Source organism: Squalius cephalus (assembly GCF_949319135.1).
Source record: "Squalius cephalus genome assembly, chromosome: 2".
Classification (NCBI taxonomy): domain Eukaryota; kingdom Metazoa; phylum Chordata; class Actinopteri; order Cypriniformes; family Leuciscidae; genus Squalius; species Squalius cephalus.
The window spans coordinates 12,767,723-12,791,201 of record NC_137123.1 but is presented as its reverse complement, the minus strand read 5'-3'; the positions used below and the strand labels follow the sequence as shown (position 1 = coordinate 12,791,201).

Here is a 23,479-nt window from a genome sequence, read left to right as displayed (position 1 = left end):
CCAACAGCACCTGATCAACTTTTGTTCATCTGAGAGTTATAACTCAGATACAACAGCCAAACAAAATCTAATGTTATTAGTTTAAGGGTCAAGAGCCCAACTAAAGCAAACACCGATCACCATAACGGTGACTTAAAAAGAGATTTTCTCCTTTGGTGATTCTGCTTGTTAACATCAGGTGTCTTCAATAATGGCCAATCATCACAAAATGAATCACTTAATTATCTCATTAACTTTAACACTCTTGAGTCTGGAGCCAAATAAACTCCCAGGAGAGTTCATTTAACACTGGAGTTTTTTGCTGTGCAGGCTAGAGTATATTGGCTACACTGTAAAATTCAACTGTTGTTCTTCTAACTAACACTTTTTAGATAACTATATAACTATATATATATATATATATATATATATATATATATATATATATATATATATATATATATGTATATTAGGGCTGGGCGATATATCGCACGATATTGTTATGCGCATCTCGGCAGTAAAGCCGGTTCCTTGATTAGTAGTAAATCACCATCACCTGCTTTCAGATGGAGCGGCATTTACTACAAAGAGCCGTAGTTAACTGACAAGCTGAGCCATATCGCATTAATATCGCGGCCGTATCGCCAGCGATATTTAATGCGATATGGCTCAGCTTGTCAGTTAACTACGGCCATTTGTACACAGCAAAAACTCCAGTGTTAAATTAACACTCCTGGGAGTGTATATGAGTCCACACTCAAGAGTGTTTAGGTTAATGAGATAATTAAGTGATTAATTTAGTGATGATTGAACATTATTGAAGACACCTGATGTTAACAAGTAGAATCACTGAAGGAGAAAATCACAAATTGTAAGTTACCATTAGGGCGATGATTGTTTGCTTTAGTTGGACTCTTTAGTTGGATTTCTTAAAAGTTGTTTAAAAAATATTTCTTTTAGGCACACACAGACATCGAGATTCAGTCAATGCATCTCAACAATGGTGATAAGCAGAATATTCAATTAGGAAAAGTAAATTACATAGACAATTCAGATCATAATTTATTCATACCGCAATGCATGATGGGAGCCATTAATGAGTTGTGATTGGTGGCAGCCACTGCAACATGCTTTATTATTGTCACCATTGTTGAGATTCACAGGCTGATTATTGATGTCTGTGTTTCTAAATTAATTCATTTAAAAGTCTTTTGATCAGAACAATGTTTATTAAATATTTTGAATCATAAGTAAAGTACTGATAATTGTAGGCTGAAGAATCACAAAATTGCTGCTAATAAGTTAAACCAAATAACTTCAAAAAGTTTCATTTTTCAGATCACAGCATGATTATGTCAAAACACAACCAACACTATCAAATCACAGTTTACTTTGTTCATTTGACTGTTATAAATCAATAACAGCAGTCAAACAACAGTAAATATTAAAGTAAACATGTAATGGTCAAGAGCCCAACTAAAGCAAACACCCATCACCACAATGGTAACTTACAATTTGTGATTTTCTCCTTCAGTGATTCTGCTTGTTAACATCAGGTGTCTTCAATAATGCTCAATAATGACTTAATTAATCTCTTAATTATCTCATTAACTTTAACACTCTTGAGTGTTAATTTAACACTCTTATTTTAACACTTTACACTCTTGAGTGTGGACTCATATACACTCACAGCCCCAGGAGTGTTAATTTAACACCGCTCCATCTGAAAGCAGGTGATGGCGATTTACTAGTAATCAAGGGAACCGGCTTTACTGATGAGATGCGCATAACAATATCGCGCGATATATATCCCAGCCCTAATATATATACAGTTGTGTTCAAAATAATTAGAGTAATAGAAAAACAACAGACCCAACAGTCAAGACATGTATGCTGCTAATTCTGTATAATTGAATCATTAATTGAAAGGGGTGTGTTCAAAATAATAGCAGTGTGGAGTTCAATTAGTGAGGTTAATCATTCTGTGAAAAAACTAGTGTCAATAAGTGGCCCTTATTTAAGGACGAATGCAGTACTGGACTGTACATGGTGTGAAGCGGCAACCTATAGCCGCTGAGAGGCTAAGCAGCAGGAAAGATTCGTGACGCGTTTCCATCCGTAACATCCAATGGTTTATTCTTACAGGTAACAGATTGTCCATGCTCGAACCATTAAAGTACGTACTGACACAAATCCATGTAAACAAATAACCATACAGACGTGCAAACGGTCAACTGAAAGTGAGCACTCCTTGCCACTCACCCCCTCTCTACACAGTGTTCCACAAGACAGGGAGCGCTACCAGGTAAATACCCACTAATACCCATGTGACCAAACACCTGGAAATGTACGCGCAAAATACAAAATAAAAGACACACGTTTTCTGCACTTACATTCCAGCCCCTGATTATTACACAATACACCTGTAATAATCAAAGACATAATAAAGATATGAAGAATACATTACATAATTGTCATACATGATTTTCGCTTTTTTTTTACAAAGTGCTTAAATGTGAAAAATGTATGCATGTGAAAATGTCCAATCACACAAGTGTTCATTTAGTTCATCCTCGTAGCCGAGTAAAGTTAATGTAAAGGTCTAGTCTAAGTCAGTAAAGTCAGTAATTCAATCAAGTCAAAGTCAACAAGTCAAGTCAAAAGGGTCAGTTGAGAGCTCTCAAATGTCAGTCATAGTTAATCTTTAAATTCCTCGGCTTCAAGAAGACGACAAATCTTGGTAATTGGCCTGGTCAAGCAGGTACTCATAGTCTTGATCTTAACTTGCCGTGTGAATCCTTTTTTGTCCTCTATCGTGTGGATAATTTTGCCCATGATCCAGGAACTTCTAGGTGCGTTTTCATCCATTATCAGAACAACATCTCCCAACTGATAGTTCCGTGTCTTTGCCACCCACTTTTGGCGTTCCTGTAATAGAGGTAGATATTCGCCAATCCATCTTTTCAAAAACTGGTTGGCCAAATACTGAACTTGACGCCATCGCCGACGAGCATACAAATCTTCTTTCTCAAACAATCCGGGTGGTAATGTAAACTTTTTTTTAGAAGGAGAAGATGATTAGGTGTTAAAGCTTCCATGTCGTCAGGATCCAAAGATGATCTAGTTATGGGTCGGTTGTTAAGTATGGACTCTACTTCACACAAGAGAGTATGAAGATCTTCTTCATTCAAACTTTGCCCTCGAAGGATGGAGTTGAGTATTTTCTTTATCGATCTGATGAGTCTTTCCCAGATCCCTCCGTGGTGTGAACCGGTAGGAGGATTGAAAGTCCATTTTATCTTCTTTTGTAGAAGAAAATCGTTTATCTGACTGTGGTTCCAATTTTGTATCGCCTCCTTTAATTCACGATCAGCCCCGACGAAGTTCGTTCCATTATCTGAACGTATTTCGGCCACTTGTCCTCGTCGAGCAATAAAACGTCTGAGTGCATGAATGAATGAGTCGGTGTCCAGTGATGCAGTCATTTCAATGTGAACAGCTCTAATAGTCAAGCAGGTGAAAATGACTCCGTAGCGCTTTAGAGTGGTTCTTCCTCTCTTTACCTCAAAAGGGCCGAAACAATCCAGTCCAACATGAGTAAAGGGTGGTTTGTCTGCGGAGACTCGATCGTGAGGCAAATCAGCCATCTGTTGATGACCTGCAATTGCGTTGAACCTTCGACACACGACACATTTTGATAGAAACGTTCTGATGGCTACGCTAGCTCCAGGGATCCAATATTGTTGTCTAAGACTCGCCAACATGAAGTTACGTCCACTATGTCCCACTTCCTCATGAATTTGACGCAGGATTAGGTTGGAAATGTGTAAGTCCTTTGCCAATATGATTTGGTGTTTAGAGTGTTCAGGGATCAATGCGTTATCAAGGCGTCCACCAACCTTGATGATATCAGACCTGAAGTATTGGATTAAGACTGTAAAGAGGACTATTTCGCTTGACTACTCCACACTTCCGTAGACTCTTTAGTTCCTCCGGAAACCTCTTACTTTGAGAAAGTCGGATGATTTCCATTTCGGCCTTTTCCAACTCTTCCAGCGAAAGTAAGTCCTTACGAACAGTAGGTTTAAACTTCTGCATTTCTTGATTAATAATCATCACTTGTTGATCTAGGTCTTTATCAGAGCAAATAAGAGAAGCCTGCAGTCGTTTCCTTTCCTTGCTACGGTCCATCAAGATTTGTTTCACACGAAGGATCCATGCTACGGCTTTCTTTACTTGGATCCAAGAGGAAAAGTAATCAAAGAGACATGATATGGAGTCAGAATTTTCATTGACTTCTATCGTGTTTACCAAAGCACTCCTTTTAATCTCAGGATCATGAGAGAGTATTGCGTCCCTTTCGGTGGGGTCCATTGGCCAGTCTTCTTGTGGCTGAACGAGGAATGTGGGACCAGAAATCCACATCTCATTCTTCAAAAATGAATCCACCTTTGCTCCTCTAGACGCCAGATCTGCCGGATTGCTTGACGAATTCACGTACCTCCATTGTGCAACATCAGAAACATTCAAGATTTCAGATACCCTGTTAGCCACGAAGCACTTAAACCTTGAGGTCCTATTTCGAAGGTACTTGAGTACTGACGTGCTGTCAGTCCAAAAAACAGAGTTCTGAAAGGGCATCTTGAGTTCTTTCATCCAGATCTTGTCAATACGGCTTGCAAGAGTGGCAGCTGCAAGTTCCAGGCGAGGGATTGTAATGGATCTCACTGGTGTAACTCTTGCCTTGCTTACCAGAAGGGTGGAATATGCCTGTTGTTGGTCATTATGAAGCAACAGGTAGGTAACCACCCCATATCCTTGCTCGCTTGCATCCGAGAAATTGTGCATTTGAGCAGAAGTTACTTCACCAAACCCATCAGGCTTCAAACATCTTCTGACCTCAAAACTCTTCAAGTGATGCAGATCATCCAGCCAGTTCATCCAGCGTTGAGCATACACTAAAGGAATATCATTGTCCCATCCAATACCCTCTTTACACAGATCTTGCAGTATCCTCTTGGCAGACAGAATCACAGGTGACAAGAACCCCAGAGGATCGTAGATGGAACTGACCACTGAGAGAATTCCTCTCCTGGTAAGAGGTCTATCCTTGACTACCACTTTGAATTGAAAGGCATCTGATTCAACACACCATTGCACTCCCAAGGCTCTTTCCAGTGGCAAAGTGTCATGATCCAAATCCAGATCCTTTACCTTTTTCTCTCTGTCATCCTCAGGTATGGCACCCAATACAGCACGGCTGTTGCTCGTCCATTTCGTTAAACGAAAACCACCTTTAGCACACATACTAGTAAGATCCTTGTACAGCTGCACAGCATCTGATTCGGAAGGTACTGAAACGAGGCAGTCATCCACATAAAAATTATTGAGAACAACATCCATTGTCTTGGGGTCAAATAGATCCTTATGATCCATTGCACATTTCCTCAATGCGAAACTTGAGCAACTTGGTGATGATGTAGCCCCAAATAAATGAACCACCATTCTGTATTCCTCCAGACTGCCGTTTACATTACTTTCTGGCCACCACAGGAATCTCAAGAGATCACAGTCTTCTGGGTGAACTCTAATTTGGTGGAACATGGCTTCAATGTCGGCCATCAGAGCAACAGATTCCAGTCTAAATCGTACAAGTACACTCACCAGTGAACTGGTTAAGTCTGGACCCTGTAGAAGCTTGCTATTCAGTGATATACCCTGATAGGAAGCTGCACAATCAAACACAACCCTAATCTTGTGTTTTTTGAGATGATATACACCGTGATGGGGTAAATACCACAGACGTCCGTCGCGTCTCTCCAGTTCAGCCACAGGTACCCTTTCTGCATAACCCTTATGGATCACATCCTCCATAAAGGTGGTGTAATCTGCATGAAAGGAAGAATTCACTTTAAACCTTTTTTGAAGAGTTAAAGCACGTTGTTCTGCAATTCTCCTGTTCATAGGCATGACTACTTCAGCATTTCTGAATGGTAGACCGATGTAATAATGACCATTAATCAGTCTTGCTGAATTGGACACAACATTCATAAACTGCTGATCTTCTTTAGATGTTCCTACCATTTCTTCATGAGCAGTCTCTGGAAAATCGGCCTTAAATTGCTGCTTCCACAACTCTTCCAACTTCATTACTGCAATCCTATTCACAGTCACGGGAAGTTGGTTGGCAGCATCATCTCCATTCATGCCTACTCCTTTAAGTGGTCCGTTAACAGTCCATCCGAACAGGGTCCTGACAGCATATGGGCCATTATTCTGACTCTGTATGATCTCCCAAGGCTCCAATGCTTCTGGAACATTAGCTCCAATCAAAAGCTCAATGCCAGCATTAATCGTAGGTAGACAGATATGACTCAGATAAGGCCAACATTCAAGATCTTTCTGAGAGGCGATGTTTGCTGTGGTCACCGGCATGATCTTCTGTGTATACACTTCAGGCAATGGACAATAGTAATCTTGACTCAACCCAGAAACCTCCAAGTCCTTTAGAACGTAACTACCGACTGATTTATCTTGACTCATCGTTCTGAGAAGAATATTAACTTTCTTTCCGGGAAGGTTGAGCTTGTTCATCAAACTTTCCGTACAGAATGAATGAATGAATGAATGAATGAATGAAACCTTTATTGCCCCGAGGGGAATTTGTTTTGCACTCATGGGAGCCACATTAAACATCAACACAGCAAACATGATATAACAATAAGACAAAAAAACAAGACATGTACAACAACAACAATAATACAGCAAAGGCATAAAATCATCAGTTCAACAGCTTAAAAGAATCAATAAATAAATAAGTATTCAGTATTCAATAATACGCATTTCAAATATGTCTATATGCCTATGGATGATCTATTTAGTAATTGAATGCTCCTCGGCAAAAATGATGTAATATATCGTTTAGTTTTTGTTCGGGGCATTCTGAATCTACGTCCAGAGGGGAGGGGGGAAAATTCTGAACAAAGTGGGTGCAATGGATCTTCCAATATTCTCAATGCCAAATTAAGGGTATACTGGTCAGTCAGATTTGTAATGCTTTTAGTGTCTGATCCAGTAATTTTTCTACCCATTTTTGTCACCTTGTCCAGCATGTTCCTGTTCGAAATAGAAAGACCCCCCCCCCCAACACTGGATGGCAAAAGACAACACGCTCTGAATAAAAGTTAAATAAAACAATGTCAGAGTACTAGTCTCTGCATTAAAACTGCGCAATTTTCTTAAGAAAAAGAGCCGCTGCTGTGCTTTTGAGTATCTTGCTAATGTATTGGCTGACCAGGTGAGTTTGTGATCAATAATAGTGCCCAAATACTTGTACTCCTCTACAATCTCAATAACTGTCTCTTGAATAGTAACAGGTTGCAGTGGAGGGGGCCTTTTCCTAAAGTCGATCACCATTTCTTTTGTTTTTGGGATGTTTAAAATTAGTGAGTTTTCACTACACCATTCATAGAAACGGTCAACCTCAGTCCTGTAGTCCTGCTCGTTATCTGTTAAAAGCCCAACCAAGGCAGCATCGTCTGCAAACTTAATCAATGAACATTTGGAATGGTGGCTGACACAGTCATTAGTATACAGAATAAATAACAGCGATGATAAAACACATCCTTGTGGCACTCCTGTGTTTGTCATGATGATTTTTGACTGGCTGTGACCCGCTCTCACAAACTGTAGTCTGCCTGTTAAAAAGTCCTGAATCCACTTTACCAGATTGAGGTTTACACCCATGATTATCAGCTTCTCTATCAACATAGGTAACTGAACGGTGTTAAAAGCTGAAGAGAAGTCTGCAAATAGGATGCGTACATAAGAGGCAGGTGTTTCAAGATGTTTATAAATTCCATTCAGGAGAGTTGTTACTGCATCTTCCACACCTCTTTTCTCTCTATAGGCAAACTGTAATGTATCCATGTGTTCTTTGGTTTGTTTTTTGAGATGAGTTAAAATGATCCGCTCAAAGCATTTCATAGCAACTGAAGTGAGCACTATTGGTCTAAAATCATTCAGTCCATCTGGTTTATGTTTCTTAGGAAGTGGTACAATTTCTGCAGTTTTCCATATCTTTGGGACTTTGTGTGTGTCAAGTGATTTCTGGTACAACCCTCTGAACACCGGGCTCAGTTGTTCTTTGCAGCTCTTTAGGATGGTGCCTTCCAGCCTGTCAGGGCCGGCAGCTTTCTGAGTCCTTACATGGGAGAAGATCCGCACCACTTCCTCACAGCTTACCCTGATTTAGGCACTTGCTCTTCCTTCAAGGCTGATTGGATTAACTGGCGCGTCATTCTCCCATCTCGCAAAGTGTTCATTCAGGGCATTTGCTTGCTCGACTGTGTGTACCGTACTGTTAGAATGGTGATTTTGACCTATTATAGTTTTTATGCCCCTCCATGCCATACGCGAATTATTTTCCTGAAGTTGTCGTTCAATTTTATCTTTATATTGTCTTTTACCTTTTTTAATTTTCTTCTGTATTTCCTTCTGAATCAGCTTTCCTCCATACCGATCATTTCCTTTAAATGCTCTTTCTTTGTCCGCTAACAGCTTTTTAATTTCAGTTGTGATCCATGGTTTTGAATTAGTAAATTGTTTCACGCGTTTTGTCGCGATCACATTATCCACACAAAAATTAATATATGACGTGACAACATCCGCATGCTCATCAAGATCTGCACACTCAAAAACGCTCCACTCCGTGCAGTCAAAACATCCCTGAAGAGCTGTCACACTGTCATCATCCCAAACACGCACCCATGTCATTTTAGGTTTTTCCCTTTTCAGTTTTTGTCGATAAGAGGGTAACAAAAAAACAGTGTTATGATCAGATCCGCCTATCGCTGCTTTGTTGACTGCTTTATAGGCATTTTTTATATTACCATAGCATAGATCAATTATTTTTGATCCGCGCGTGGCGCACTTCACATATTGCTGATATTGGGGTAATACAGATGACAAAGAGCAGCCATTAAAGTCACCCAGAATAAGTTTGGGAGTATCTGGGGACGCTGTCTCTAATTCTTGTATATGGTGATATATCGCATCTGCAGCCTCTTTGTAGTTTGCGTCAGGGGGAATATACACTAGACATACGAATAGTTGCCCAAACTCTCGCGGTAAATAAGTAGGTCTTAAGGAAACTGATAAGAGTTCTAAGTTTGGGGAATTGATGGTGTGTCTGATGATATGGTGTCTACACCACTTGTTGTTTATATACATACATAGTCCTCCACCAATCGATTTCCCCGTAGCTTCTTGTTCTCTATCAAGTCTTAACGGTGTACCAAAGCCAGGTAGGGAAAGACTGTCATCATTCACTGTATGATTTAGCCAAGTCTCACTAAAACATAACAGACAACTGTCTCTGAATTCATACCTGTATTGCGTGGAGGCATGAAGTTCATCTAATTTGTTCCTTAGCGATCTCACATTAGAGAGGACTATAGTTGGAAGTGGAGGTTTAAATCCTCTTGCACGAACGCGGCGTTTAATTCCTCCTCTCGAACCACGCTTTCTCTTTGTCCTGTCAAGTTGCTGTTCAGTTGGACGTAGGCATTCCAAAGGAAAGAAGAAAGAAGAAAGAAGCAGAACTTCCGGAATCAAGAAAGGCATACGTCATCACCACACTGTTTCCCATTTTCGATTTAACACATACTGGAACGATAGATAACGCACAGTTATCATTACCAGCCCCAGTAAGACCACTGGTTTGGAGCGAGACCATAGCACTGGCTACTGCTGACTTGGATTCTGCCTTCTTGTCCAAAGTGTCTACCTTCTCGTGAGGATAAATGTGGAGAAGACTTGGATGTTTAAGATTACATATGCTACAAATACTTCTCTGTTTGCAGTCCCTGCTGAGGTGTCCTGTATCCAAGCATCCAAAGCAAACTCCTCTCGTCATCAGAAAGTTCATCTTTTCCCTGTGACCCTTTTTGGTAAGTTTATTACAAACATCCAGTGTATGTTGACCGCTACAGAAGAGACAGATTCTGTTAGGTGATATCTTACGGTGTTCTCTCATTTCAGGCATAGCAGTGATAGTGGTCGCAAAACTGCTTCTGGCTTTTGGCTGACTTGCTTTGATGTTCATCTTCCTACCTCCAGCAGGCAAGACATCCTGAATATTACCAAACACAGGATCAGATAGAATTTTTACTTGTCTCTCAATGAAATCAACAACATCAGAAAAGTTGGTTTGAATGTGGCGTCGCTCCTTTAACTCATATGCAACGACTCTCCATTTATCTTTAAGTTTATAAGGAAGCTTTGAGAGAATGACTTGCATGTTAGTTGTAAGATTCAACTCGTTCATATAGTGAATGTCTTGCATAGCGTTGCAACAACTCCTTAAGAAAAGACCATACTCTTGTAGGGACTTAGCATCTTCAGATTTTACAGCTTTCCACGAAAGAGCTTTCTCCATATATGATGAAGCTATTTTTACCTCATTACCAAAGTTCTCCTTAAGCAATGCTTTTGCTCTTAAGTAACCTTGTGAAGGGGTCATGAGCTGGCAACTTCTAACAAGTTCTTTCGGCTGTCCTCGTGTATATTGCTCCAGGTAGTGCAGGCAATCTCCCAGATTGTCTGCCTTCTTTTCCACCACTTCCTCAAATGTGCGCATAAACTCATAAAAGCGCAATGGGTCTCCATCAAAATACTGTATTTCTCTGGGTGGAAGCGAAGACAAGTTATGCTGTTTAACCAATAAATTAGCAATTTCATTTTGCTTACCCATAAGCTGAAGCATGCTTGCGTGGCTCACATCATTTTGAAAACTTGGTCTTGACCCATAAGCATGTCCAATATTCTGATTATCCAATGATGTTGTGTTAGGCAATGCAGATTGTGATGGTTTAATTTTAGATCTTGTTGATTGTTGTTGTACTGGCTGAGATAGGGAATACTTTGACATCCTTTGCATGTGATCCACATGCGATGTACGCGGTACAGACATAGACACAGATGCTGCCGGCCCACTGGCTGAAGGAACAAATGACTCCGCCCCAGGATGAAGAGATTTAGACACAGTTCTACCAACAGATGAATGAGATTCAGAATGCACATCTTGATACACCTTTACTCGTGCCATTGACTCTGCTAATTTAGTTTCCAACTCCAATTTTTCCCTCCGTCTCTTCAATAGCTCCTCTTGTTCCTCTAAATCATGTTTCCTTTGCAGCATTTGTTGAGAGGCCAATAAAGCAGCCAGTTCTGCTTCAGCCTTAAGACGAGTAGAAGAAATGGAAGATCGGCTTGAACGAGATCCATTGGCTGTCACTCCAGATCTTTTACTGCTTATATTTGAAACGCTGTCCATAGGTTCAACTTCATTTTCAAAGTTCTCAGATTCCATTGTAGCTTGTTGATGTGCATCAGGAAGCTGAATATTATGTGTTGTGGACACCACGTCAACAGAGTGTGAAATACCAGATGAACAAACCCCTTGAGACGTTACAGCTACTTCCTCAACCCTGAGCTCATGGGTATCAGATAGAGCAGTGCAGGAATTAGATTTCCCAGTATCATTCATCCATTGTTGAACATCATCCACAAATCCATTATAAGATTTCAAAATTGATTCAAACCATTCGTTTTGTATAATTTGTTCCTCAGGAGGTAGTAGAGGCAATACTTTTTTATACAGATGCATCATCCATAAGCAGTTGTATCGTTTTCAGCATTGAACACACTTGAGACGCATTGTCATCACATTTCATCAACTCTTTCATTGACCCAATTGTACTCTTTACTTTATTCACTTTACTCTTGCGATCTTTTTGCAAGGCTTCAAGTTTAGCCATCAGGGCTTTTGCTGTGGGTTCTCGTTTCCTGCTATCAGCAGCGTGCTCTATATCCTCTGAGTTCATTGTCCAACGCAACGAACAATGTGAGCTCCGTTTCAAAACAGCGCGCTCACAGAGCCAAACAATGAATGAACGTAACGAGGCAGCACACGAGAGCTCATAAATATGCAACAGCAACACAAAGCGCGTTCAACCCAGCGCCAATCCAACGTGACACTATAACAGCGTCTTCCACAACAGCAATACAGCCACACTCCAGTTAAAACGCTGACATACCTCCTTTGTTGTATGTGCGTCGTGTCCGTCAATCCACTTCGCGGCGCGCGTCCGCTACAGCATGCAGTGTGCAGGAACAGCCGCTCCCCATTTCCGTATAATCCAAAGTTGTGTAATTTCAGTTGACTAAGTGAAGCGGCAACCTATAGCCGCTGAGAGGCTAAGCAGCAGGAAAGATTTGTGACGCGTTTCCATCCGTAACATCCAATGGTTTATTCTTACAGGTAACAGATTGTCCACGCTCGAACCATTAAAGTACGTACTGACACAAATCCATGTAAACAAATAACCATACAGACGTGCAAACGGTCAACTGAAAGTGAGCACTCCTTGCCACTCACCCCCTCTCTACACAGTGTTCCACAAGACAGGGAGCGCTACCAGGTAAATACCCACTAATACCCATGTGACCAAACACCTGGAAATGTACGCGCAAAATACAAAATAAAAGACACACGTTTTCTGCACTTACATGGTGGTTATAGTGCATTTCTCTCTGAAGATCTGAATAAAATGGGCCGTTCCAGACATTGTTCAGAAGAACAGCGTACTTTGATTAAAAAGTTGATTGGAGAGGGGAAAACTTATAAAGAAGTGCAGAAAATGATAGGATGCCCAGCTAAAATGATATCAAATGCTTTAAAATGGCAACCAAAACCAGAAAGACGTGGAAGAAAATGGAAAACTACCGTTCGAATGGATCGAAGAATAGCCAAAATGGCAAAGACTCAGCAAATGATCAGCTCCAGGGTGATCAAAGAAGAGCTAAAGTTACCCGTGAGTACTGCAACAATTAGAAGACGCCTATGTGAAGCCAAGCTATCGGCAAGAAGCCCCCGCAAAGTCCCATTGTTGAAAAAACGACATGTGCTAAAGAGGCTACAATTTGCCAAAGAACACATTGACTGGCCTAAAGAGAAATGGCGCAATATTTTGTGGACTGATGAAAGCAAGATTGTTCTTTTTGGGTCTAGGGGCCGCAGGCAGTTTGTCAGACGACCCCCAAACACTGAATTCAAGCCACAGTACACTGTGAAGACTGTGAAGCATGGTGGCACAAGCATCATGATATGGGGATGTTTCTCATACCATGGTGTTGGGCCTATTTATCGTATACCACGGATCATGGATCAGTTTGAGTACATCAAAATACTTAAAGAGGTCATGTTGCCTTATGCCAAAGAGGAAATGCCCTTGAAATGGGTGTTTCAACAAGACAACGACCCCAAACACACCAGTAAGCGAGCAGCATCTTGGTTCCAGACGTTTCATTAACGTTATGGAGTGGCCAGCCCAATCCCCGGACCTTAATACAATAGAAAACGTGGGGTGACATCAAAAAGGCTGTTTTTTAGGCAAAACCAAGAAATGCAGAGGATCTGTGGTCTGTAGTGCGATCGTCCTGGGCTGGAATACCTGTTCACAGGTGCCAGAAGTTGGTCGACTCCATGCAACACAGATGTGAAGCAGTTCTCAGAAACTGTGGTTATACAACTAAATATTAGTTCAGTGATTCACAAGAAAGCTAAATCTTCAAGCATTTTTAAGTTTATACAGTAAATGTTTAATTTTGTAAAGAAAAATGCAGACACTGCTATTTTTTGAACAGCTTAAATTCCATTTTCTTCACTTTCTATAAAGTAAAAACAAATTTGATAAATTTTTCTTCATGTTTTGATCTTAAATAGAATGTGCAGTGTTCCCAATGCATTTTTTGTGTATTGAAATAAAAGTTATTATTAGGATTTTGAGCTTTACTCACTTTTTTAAACACACTGCTATTATTTTGAACACAACTATATATATATATATATATATACAAAATGAGTTGTGTACATGCTCATATAAAAAAAAAAAAAAAAAAAAAAAAACCTTAAAACCCTCATGTTGTTCAAAACATGTATGACTGTGGAGAAAGAAAAGAAGGTTGTTAGACAAACGTTCAAGCTGCTTTTTTTTCTATGTAATGAAAGTGGACGTGGATCAGGGACAGTTGTCGTCACCGTTCAGTTTTTACAGCAGAAACTGTATGTGCTTTTATAGGTACCTGTTTGGACAGAAGGTGGAAGGACATGCGTTTGTGATGTTTGGTGTGATGGACGGTGAGAAGAAAACAAGTATTCCTTCTTCTCTTCAAAGAGTTCAGGTGAGAGAAATTAAACAGTTTACAAGCTGGGATCAATCTCATTTCTCTTCACCAAAAGGACGACTTGAATAAAACAATAAAATGCTTTTTACTGCGTCTTGTTGACTGCTGTTGTCTTGCTCATATGAATAGATTATTGAAGGAGAAGGTACAGCAGAACTGACCAGGGAGATGATCATTAAGACCTTTCCAGACATTATCCAGCTGGTTGGACGATCAATCTATGCTTCAGCCAGTCTTTTAACAGAAAGTGGTAAGACTCAACAGATACTGTACATCTGTATGTTTACATGCCTGTGTGTGATTGTATATGAGAGGCTAATCGTGTGTGTGTGTGTGTGTGTGTGTGTGTGTGTGTGTGTGTGTGTGTGTGTGTGTTTTTCAGGCAGTGAAATGGTGGAAGCAGAAAGAAGAGGCATTCAGATTGTGACGTCACCGTACACCATCCACTTCAAGAAAACACCACAATTCTTCATACCTGGGATGCCCTTCAGTGTCTCGGTATAAAACATTGACAAACAAGTAAACATCATAAACTATTTAAGTTTGCATGAAATGGAAGTTGCAATTTTTTCTTCCCTATTGTGATGTGCAAAAATAATCCAGTTTATTTGTTTTGGTTTAATGTAAAATATTTGTTTAAGACTGTTAACCTTATTCAACTAAACGGCATTGGATTAACCTTATGTAATTAACTTAGTTAATTGAAATAAATAATGTTACATAAACCCAATGTAACCTAGTTACGTGGAACCTTTTTTTTTTTTTTTTTTTTTGCTTCGGCTTCTATAAAAGGTCCATTTAACAAATCCTGACCAGACTCCTGCTGAAAATGTGGTAGTGGAGATCAATCCTGGAGGGGTCAGAGGTCAAACAAGAGCCAATGGCATTGCTAAGGTTACCGTCAACACTCCAGGAGGATCTTCTACACTGCAGATCACTGTAAGACCTGCAAACTCAACTAATTTTCAGACACTTTCACTGAAGAACTGGTGGAAAATAGATCAGTTAACATATGTTGACCAAGCAATGGAGTATATACTACACAGCACATCAGAAAACAGTGTATTTGTTCTTTTCAGGCAAAAACCAAAGATCCACAATTAACAGATGAACAGCAGGCAGTGAAGATGATGACGGCTCTCGCTTACATTCCCAAAGGAGACTCCAAGAATTACCTGCACATCAGCATTTGTGCTGCAGAGCTTCAGATCGGTGATCAAATGACAGTTAATCTGTACACTGGACAAGTCAAAGATCAAGATTACACATACATGGTAAAGATTATGGTTCTTTCTAAATAAAGCTGCACCACAAATGTATTTATTATATCAATATATGATTACTACCACAGCTTGTGTTTGAAATCATATGAATATCATAAATACTGTTAACTCATCTTCCTCATTTACAGGTCTTAAGTAAAGGTCAGATTGTTAAAGCAGACAGGTTCAAGAGGAGAGGACAAGCTCTAGTGTCTCTGACTCTACTTGTAACCAGAGACATGGTGCCGTCCTTCCGCTTTGTGGCTTATTACCATGTGGGCTCGTCTGAGGTGGTGTCTGATTCAGTCTGGGTCGATGTGAAGGACACGTGCATGGGAACGGTGGGTCAACCATCACAAGAAATAGTTGATGTCAATCAAATGCTAATCAACTAGATCTGATTCAGTGTCTCTCGTTTTAACAGCTCAAGCTTCAGGTGAAGGACAAGAGGAAAACCTATGAAACAGGAGATGAGGTCAGGCTGCAGATAACTGGAGATCCTGGAGCTAGAGTTGGGCTGGTGGTGGTTGACAAGGCTGTGCATGTCCTTAACAAGAACAGACTCACTCAGACTCAGGTGAAGGACCTTCTTAAGCATCTCAACAGCTTGTAATTTAGCTAATAAATGATATCTTTGTTTCTTTAGATCTGGGACGTCATAGAGAAGCATGACACCGGCTGTACGGCAGGAGGTGGAAGGGACAGTATGGGGGTTTTCAGTGATGCAGGTCTGATGTTTGAGTCACACACCGCAGGAGGAACCAACATCAGAACAAGTATATATGTATATTTGTAATTTCTTCAATTTTAATAAAAAGACTAGTATATTTTATTTAAAGGTGCTATAAGCGATCTCACGCGTTTTTTAGGCCAAAACATTTTTTTTCACATACCGCTAACATCTCCTCACCATCCACTAGCTGCCTGTCCCCTGAACACACTGTAAAAAAACACAGTCTCTGTAGACAGCCCACGCTCCACAAACTGCAGCAAAAACAAACTGAGCAACAAACAGAGCGACTCACAGCACGAAACATAACAAACTGTTCCAGCCAATAACCGACAAGAATGATGTGGGGGTGGGGTTCGGGGGGTTAGTGCGCGGATGAGGAGGAGGGAGGGTCTAGCTAGCCTCCGCTTTGTTAGATAATAATTCAAACATCAACAAGAGGTTACGCCAACCGAGATCGCTTATAGCACCTTTAATATTTCACTAAAATGAATCCATAGGGGCAGTTTCCATGAACATACAATTGAAATAATTTTCTACATATTTATGAATGTCTCCAGTATCTATTATTTTAACTAATTTAAGTTGGTATGATCGGCGCTGGAAAAGCACTGCACCAAGTTCAATTGTAGTGAATTCCCTCTCACACATTACAGTGCCATATGCTAATTTCATTCTAATTAAATTCCCTCTAGCGCCGGAGTGTCCCATCCTTTCAAAGAGAAGACGGAGATCAGGTGAGAATCTGCTCTTATGATTAAAACCTTTTAAAGATTAAACATGTTTTTAGAGTTCATCTCTGCTGTTAAATATGTTGTTTATCTGTCATTGTGGCTTGAATGATCACTGTATTGGAAAAGTTAACATAATCTTGAGGATTATCAGAACATGCTAGTATTGATCCAGCTATGATGTCTACAGAGCCCCTAATGGAAAAAATATGAGATGGGAAGAAAAATAATATGATAATGTTTTTGCTTTCTCTCACAAATGTATGGCATTCCCTTGAGAAACTTTCAGAAAATAAATAATTGATTAAACAGTGCAAATACGATAGGGTTCTAGCACCAATCAGGGCTTGGAACCTGATACATTTTGTAACGACTGCGAGGATGAACCAAACACAAACTAATCTTCTTCCAGAAGATTAATTCAACCTTTCCGCTTCTCGCCGAATGAAGGGGGAAGATTTGTTCAGAACGTCTCATGATCATCATCAATCTTGCCATCGGTCCGGCGCCCCCAGTCTGGCTATTTAAAAGAGCCCCCCCCCAGCACTAACGAAATAACTGGTCAATGCTTTGTTGCCGAACACTGATCAGTTAAGAGGGTGACCGAGACCAAGGTCCCATGAGAGATGAACAAACCCGCTTCCAGCAGGAAATATGCATGACCTCAGATGGGTTAGACAAGAGACTTTACATATCACAAGAGACTTTGCATATCAAAATCCATAAAACTCATCCCAGAACAATTCTTGACTGACCGATAATCAAACACAATTGAAGCTTCTAGGTGATTTTGTTCAAACATAATCCCACACAGAGTTTTCACATTCCAGACTCAAATCACCAAACCCAGAGCCATGAATCAACCACAGGCTCCAGAGAGTCTGCTAACCAAATACTTTATATTGGTTAACTAAAGGAAGAACGTTGTCAACGTTTGATAGTTTTGCAAGACGGATCGGTTCAGAGATGGTACTGCTCAGGGCCCTACCAAGAGGTCACCTGACCCCTGCGACAAAACAGACCCCATCTTTCTTAAGGACCTCTGAATGACACAGAGTAAAATCTCTTCAAACCACGAGAACTGAGATTTTACCCATAACAATAAATAAAATCATTCCAGAACAATTTTCGATGGACTTATAATCAAACATCATTCAACTACATAATTCTTTGTTGTCTACAACCCATACATGTTTATACTTGTTTAGATCCCATAGAAGTCATGGAAATCGTTAGATATTAGATGTGTGAATGAAAGTGTGTACTGTTTCCTATCAATGCTATCTTACGAACACAACTAGCAAGTTGGCTGGAATTAAATCTGTGCAAAATGTTTCGTATTCTGATAATTAGAAATCATGCCTAAACTGTTGCATCTGGTCTCCGCTTAAAGCTAGAGAACCTACACCCCCAGGGAAGACATGATTTACGCCTTTGAAAACAAAGCAGCAGTCAGAACTCCCATTTGTAGGAGTAACAAACCTTTTTTTTTTTGTTTTAAAAAACCCTTTAAAAACCCAGCGCAGAGCGTTAGTTAAGTTGGGCAGAACAAAGACGGAGACAGCATACGATGGTTATAGTAACCATGTAACAGACGAGCAGACCAACCCAAATTAAGATCAGATGGGTTAGATTCATTTCCAGTCATCTAACTACTTTCCGTATCTCATTTTATTTATTTCTTTGTGTTATTCTTCTTTTCCGATTGAAAGTCTCGGTTTTAAGTTAAGTTTTGCTGCAAAGTTTCGGTCCATGATTCACGGCTGCAACGAACGCTTTCAACTTCAAAGACGCTTCAACCATCTGCCAGCACACCACGTGACTGGTTCTCCCTGAACTCTACCCAAGCACGAGGAGATCAACCAACGGACCCCGAAAAACACCCTTGTACCCGACAAAAGGGAATCCTCAAACGGAACGCAGTAACCTCTAGACTCTTAACTGAACTGGTGCATTATAACCTTTTATAACCTGCATAAGGAACGACCAGGGTTAAATTAATGATTGATGGTTCGTTCAGGTCAGCGGCGGTTTCTTCATTAGGGCGATCGGGCGACGCACCACCAAAGTGTGAAAGGGACTTTTTCAATCACTATCTCATTCAACCACAGAGTTACGCACAGGGCTCGCACTAACGTGCTTTCGTCATCATACGTAAACTTCACTTGTGCAGCGATTGGTGGAAACAAATATACCTCTAATAGTATTTAGCCATAAGCTGAAGTGACATCCAATAATTTTCTCAGTGCATAACTTACATTTCACGGACATATTCTCCATCTATAATTGTTAGAAAGTCAATATTTCCAGTTTGATGTCATGAGTGGGCGAGCTTTCTGCAAGCTATACTTCCGTGAACGAGCGCCGCCGCGTGCATGCGCGCCGAACAGACGGAGCGCAATAGAATAGGAGCGCAATTATTCTGACTAAAATATACATTAGCACTAAATTATAAATATATTTAGCTAAAACATTTGTTGTTGAATATTTGTTGTTGTTGGTGAACATAAATGTGCTAGAGAATTTCAAACCTACATGTGTACTTTTATGATATTAGCTTTTTTTTTTAAGTTTAGTAAATTACTTCTTTAAAAAGCATTATTTTGTTTTTAGATTGTAATGTTGCAATGTTAGAATGTAATGTGATTTGACCCCTTTTTTGGATAGACTGCAGATAGACAGCAAGGTTACACTATGTTTGTTTTTATAACCTTCAATATGAACATTGTTTGTAGGACAATATTGATCAGGATATTAAATATTTTAAAAAAAAATTAAATACAGAGTTTTTTTATTCAAATAGAAAAATAATAATTAAATACTCAGATTATACTATACATCGCCATTTAGCCCAAAAATTCAGATTTATTTGGCAATTGGCTATTTCCCAACCCTATACCGGCTGAAGTTTTAGCTAAACTTTAGGCTAATGATAGCTACATTATTATCACTGTTAAATTGTTATGTAGCAATAAGCCTACATTCAGTCCTGAATTAATAATTCAGTTTGTTGTGCCCCCCCAAATTTTTTTAGCACCAGCCGCCACTGGTTCAGGTCATGTCTTGAGTGCATATAGAAATTCGGGATTTCTTCCTCTCACCCTTAAACTCATTCTTTCCAAACTTTCTTTCTTTCTTTCTTTCTTTCTTTCTTTCTTTCTTTCTGTAACTTGTATGAATGTGTGTGTATATGCGTGTGCGTGTGTTTGTGTTAGGTACTTTCATGTGTGTTATATATAATCAATAAAGTATTGTTTGTACCACAAACGAGTTACTAGGAGTGCTACTTGGGTATTGAGAGGTGTGTTCCTCTGGTGCTCTTCAGTTTGGAGATCCAGAAATGTTTCACAAATAAACAATGGTTCTGAGGCACTCAAAAGGAATATAAGTTTAAAAAGCCTTTATTTAAACTTGGCTATCCATTAAAAAACATACAAGTATCGTTTGTGTTTGAAAAGAGAAGTATTACTTGTGTTATGTGCTTACAAATTTATTGTCTTGAACTGCGATCTAAGTTACCTATGCTTTTACCCTTGATTTATTTCTTAATTTACTGTTAGCTGGGGATTATTTTTTCTCGGCCAGGAAGATATTATATTTCCTAGAGTTAATAATTGTTTATGCTTTCTGTTCATTGGATGAACTGATAAAATGATCATACTATTGATTCTGCTACAGTAAATTCTGAAAATAATTAAATTATTAATTATTGATCATAATCCGTTATGAATAATAATTAATTATATTTATACGGGCGTATAAACGCTACAATTTTTACTTGACTTGATTGTTTGTCCTTTTGCTCTAAAATGTAAATTCTGTCACATTTGTATCTGTTACAACAGATGATGATGATGACTATTATACAGACTCTGATGAGATCGTGTCACGTACTCAGTTCCCTGAGAGTTGGATTTGGGAAGAGATTGATCTATGTGAGAATTGGTGAGTAGGAGTGCCGGTCAGTTGAGCGCCGTTCACACCCTTAGCAAATTATGTCATTATGTATGTGTGTGTGTGTGTGTGTGTGTGTGTGTGTGTGTGTGTGTGAGTGTGAGAGAGAGAGTATGATAGTAAACAACCATTAAAAGAGTGCTTCATCAGTCTTCTTGTATTTTCCTCATATCTCAGTCCAGCACCAGTCACAGATAAAGATATCCTCCTGAAAGACTCTATTACTACCTGGCAGATCTTGGCTGTCAGTCTGTCACCAACACTTGGTAAGTGAAGCTGCAAACACAGGATACATGATCTGAAAATCATCATCATCATCCAGGAGCTGCTGCTTTAAACCCTTCTGTGTGTCTGTGTTCCTCCTCAAAGGCATCTGTGTGGCAGAACCTGAGGAGATTGTAGTTTTTAAGAGCTTATTCATTGACCTCAAGATCCCTTATTCAGCTGTGCGCGGTGAACAACTGGAAATCAAGGCCATTATTCACAACTACACACCAAGGAATCTGAAGAGGGTACATCAGATTTGATATTAAATTTTTTTTTTAATTTATGTTATACATTAAAACCATGTTCATCATAATAACTATTTCTGCAGGAGTCAAATCATAGACATATCAGAAATATCCTCTGTCATCACACATTTCATGTTCAGTTGAAATGCATTTATTTTGGAGGAAGTTTCCTCTAGATATTGAAGAGATTTGTGTCTCGCTCTCCTGTTTTCACAGGTGCGTGTGGAGTTTATGGAGACAGAACATGTTTGCAGCTCTGCCAGTAAGAAAGGCAAATACAGAACAACAGTAAACATTGGCAAAGACTCCAGCATAGCGGTTTCATATGTGATTATTCCCATGACTCTGGGACATCATGATATTGAGGTGAAAGCTTCATCATCTGAGTTTTATGATGGAGTGAGAAAGACCCTGAAGGTGGTGGTACGTCTGACGGGATTTCTGTCAATTTTGATTTGGTCATTCATTAATGTAATCAATAGATGTTTGTAATATTTTGAATAGATAATCTCTCTCTCTCTCAATCTCTCTCTCTCTCTCAATCTCTCTCTCTCTCTCTCTCTCTCTCTCTCTCTCTCTCTCTCTCTCTCTCTCTCTCTCTCTCTCTCAGTCTGAGGGTGTGCTGACTCCATTACACAGACCAAACGTGGAGCTCAATCCTGTTAAGAATGGTGAGATTTACTGTGAACCATACAATTACATCACTGTGTTATACTTGCATTATACAACATTACACACATTATACTTTCAGCCAATTATAAACAAAAAAAATACTTTTCTAAATTTCATTATAGTTCGAGTTAATCAAGAGACCAGAATGAACTCCTACACTTTTGTAGTTATTCCTACTCTTACTCACCAAAAGCGAACACAATTTCACCAACTCATTACTCTTCCTCCATCTTCCTCTTTGTCTCTGTTTCTCATCCCAAATGGAACAGGGGAAAAACCTGTAGTTATTAAAGCTGAAACATTAAAGGATCGGGTTCCAGACACACCTGCTAACACCTACATCTCAATTACTGGTGAGGAAAAATATGTTTTCATGAATGTGCAACATCCATCTACTCCTCCGGGAGTTTTTGCACTTGTATGAAGATTGTTCCTCAGTACTTAATGCTGGGACTGGTTTGTAATTGGGGTTGAATGACTTATTAAAGTCGACATTTATGTGATGAAAGTCGAGTCGACTAGTCGCTGATAACGTCATTGATGAACAAATCAGCTATGGCATATGACCACTAATCTATATAATAACTGGATAGCTCATGATGTTCTAAACTGCCACTAGGCAGTGAAGCCACCGGAAGTGTTCGAGCGGCCATCTTACGATTCCCTACCAGCAGAGGGCTCCAACGCCCGTTATACAGAGATTGGTAGCTCTGACGGCACTTTTAAAGGGGCACCAGGCAACTCTTGAGTGTTTTTTCTCTACGAGCTCCCCCTAGTGTCTGGTAGTAAATGCTTTCATACACTCTGTCGTAAAAACAAACTGTTGTCACCCCACCCCCCTCGCCACGAGCAACCCAGCTGATCAGCTGTCAACCCAGCTGAGCAGAGGAACCGGCTATTTTAAAGCCAGTTATGTCTACCGAGGCAAGTAAAGCAATATTTTCTTTCCAACTGATGGCGATTTTTTTTTTTTTATTGTGTTGTCATGCATACTAGTATTTTTACCGGGAACGAACGATATGAACGAGGCGAACTACTGCTTTCGTGTTTGTTTGTTTTTGGGAGAGTGGGCATGAGCATAAAATATATATATATATCGGAGGATAATATTTGTCTAAAGTTATATTAGCAAGGTCTATAAGTTCATCTGGTAGAATGATGGTTTACCTTTGCTTGTCTAAGAAAACATCCGAACGTTTTTTCTAGCTCGATCATGATATGTGCAACATGTTTATTGCCTATTATCAGACGCGTTGACTTAGTGACATAAAATAAAAGTGTAAGTTACACAAATAAAACCGACAGAGGAACGGCCACACAACTACAGAAATCAAACGTGTTTGCTAATGACAATGCCTAACATCAAAGTTATAGTATCTAGCGTAACGTTAC

At 39.7% G+C, this 23,479-nt stretch overlaps 1 pseudogene across 1 annotated transcript in view; it reads left to right on the top strand.

The window, feature by feature from the left end:
* LOC307152133 (complement C3-like) overlaps positions 1-23,479 on the top strand; it is a 340,855-nt pseudogene that overhangs the window by 79,256 nt on the left and 238,120 nt on the right. Inside the window, exons 21-22 of the transcript XR_013824042.1 lie at positions 22,026-22,086; positions 22,357-22,440. The product of XR_013824042.1 is annotated as a complement C3-like (transcript). The remainder of the gene's footprint in view (positions 1-22,025; positions 22,087-22,356; positions 22,441-23,479) is intronic.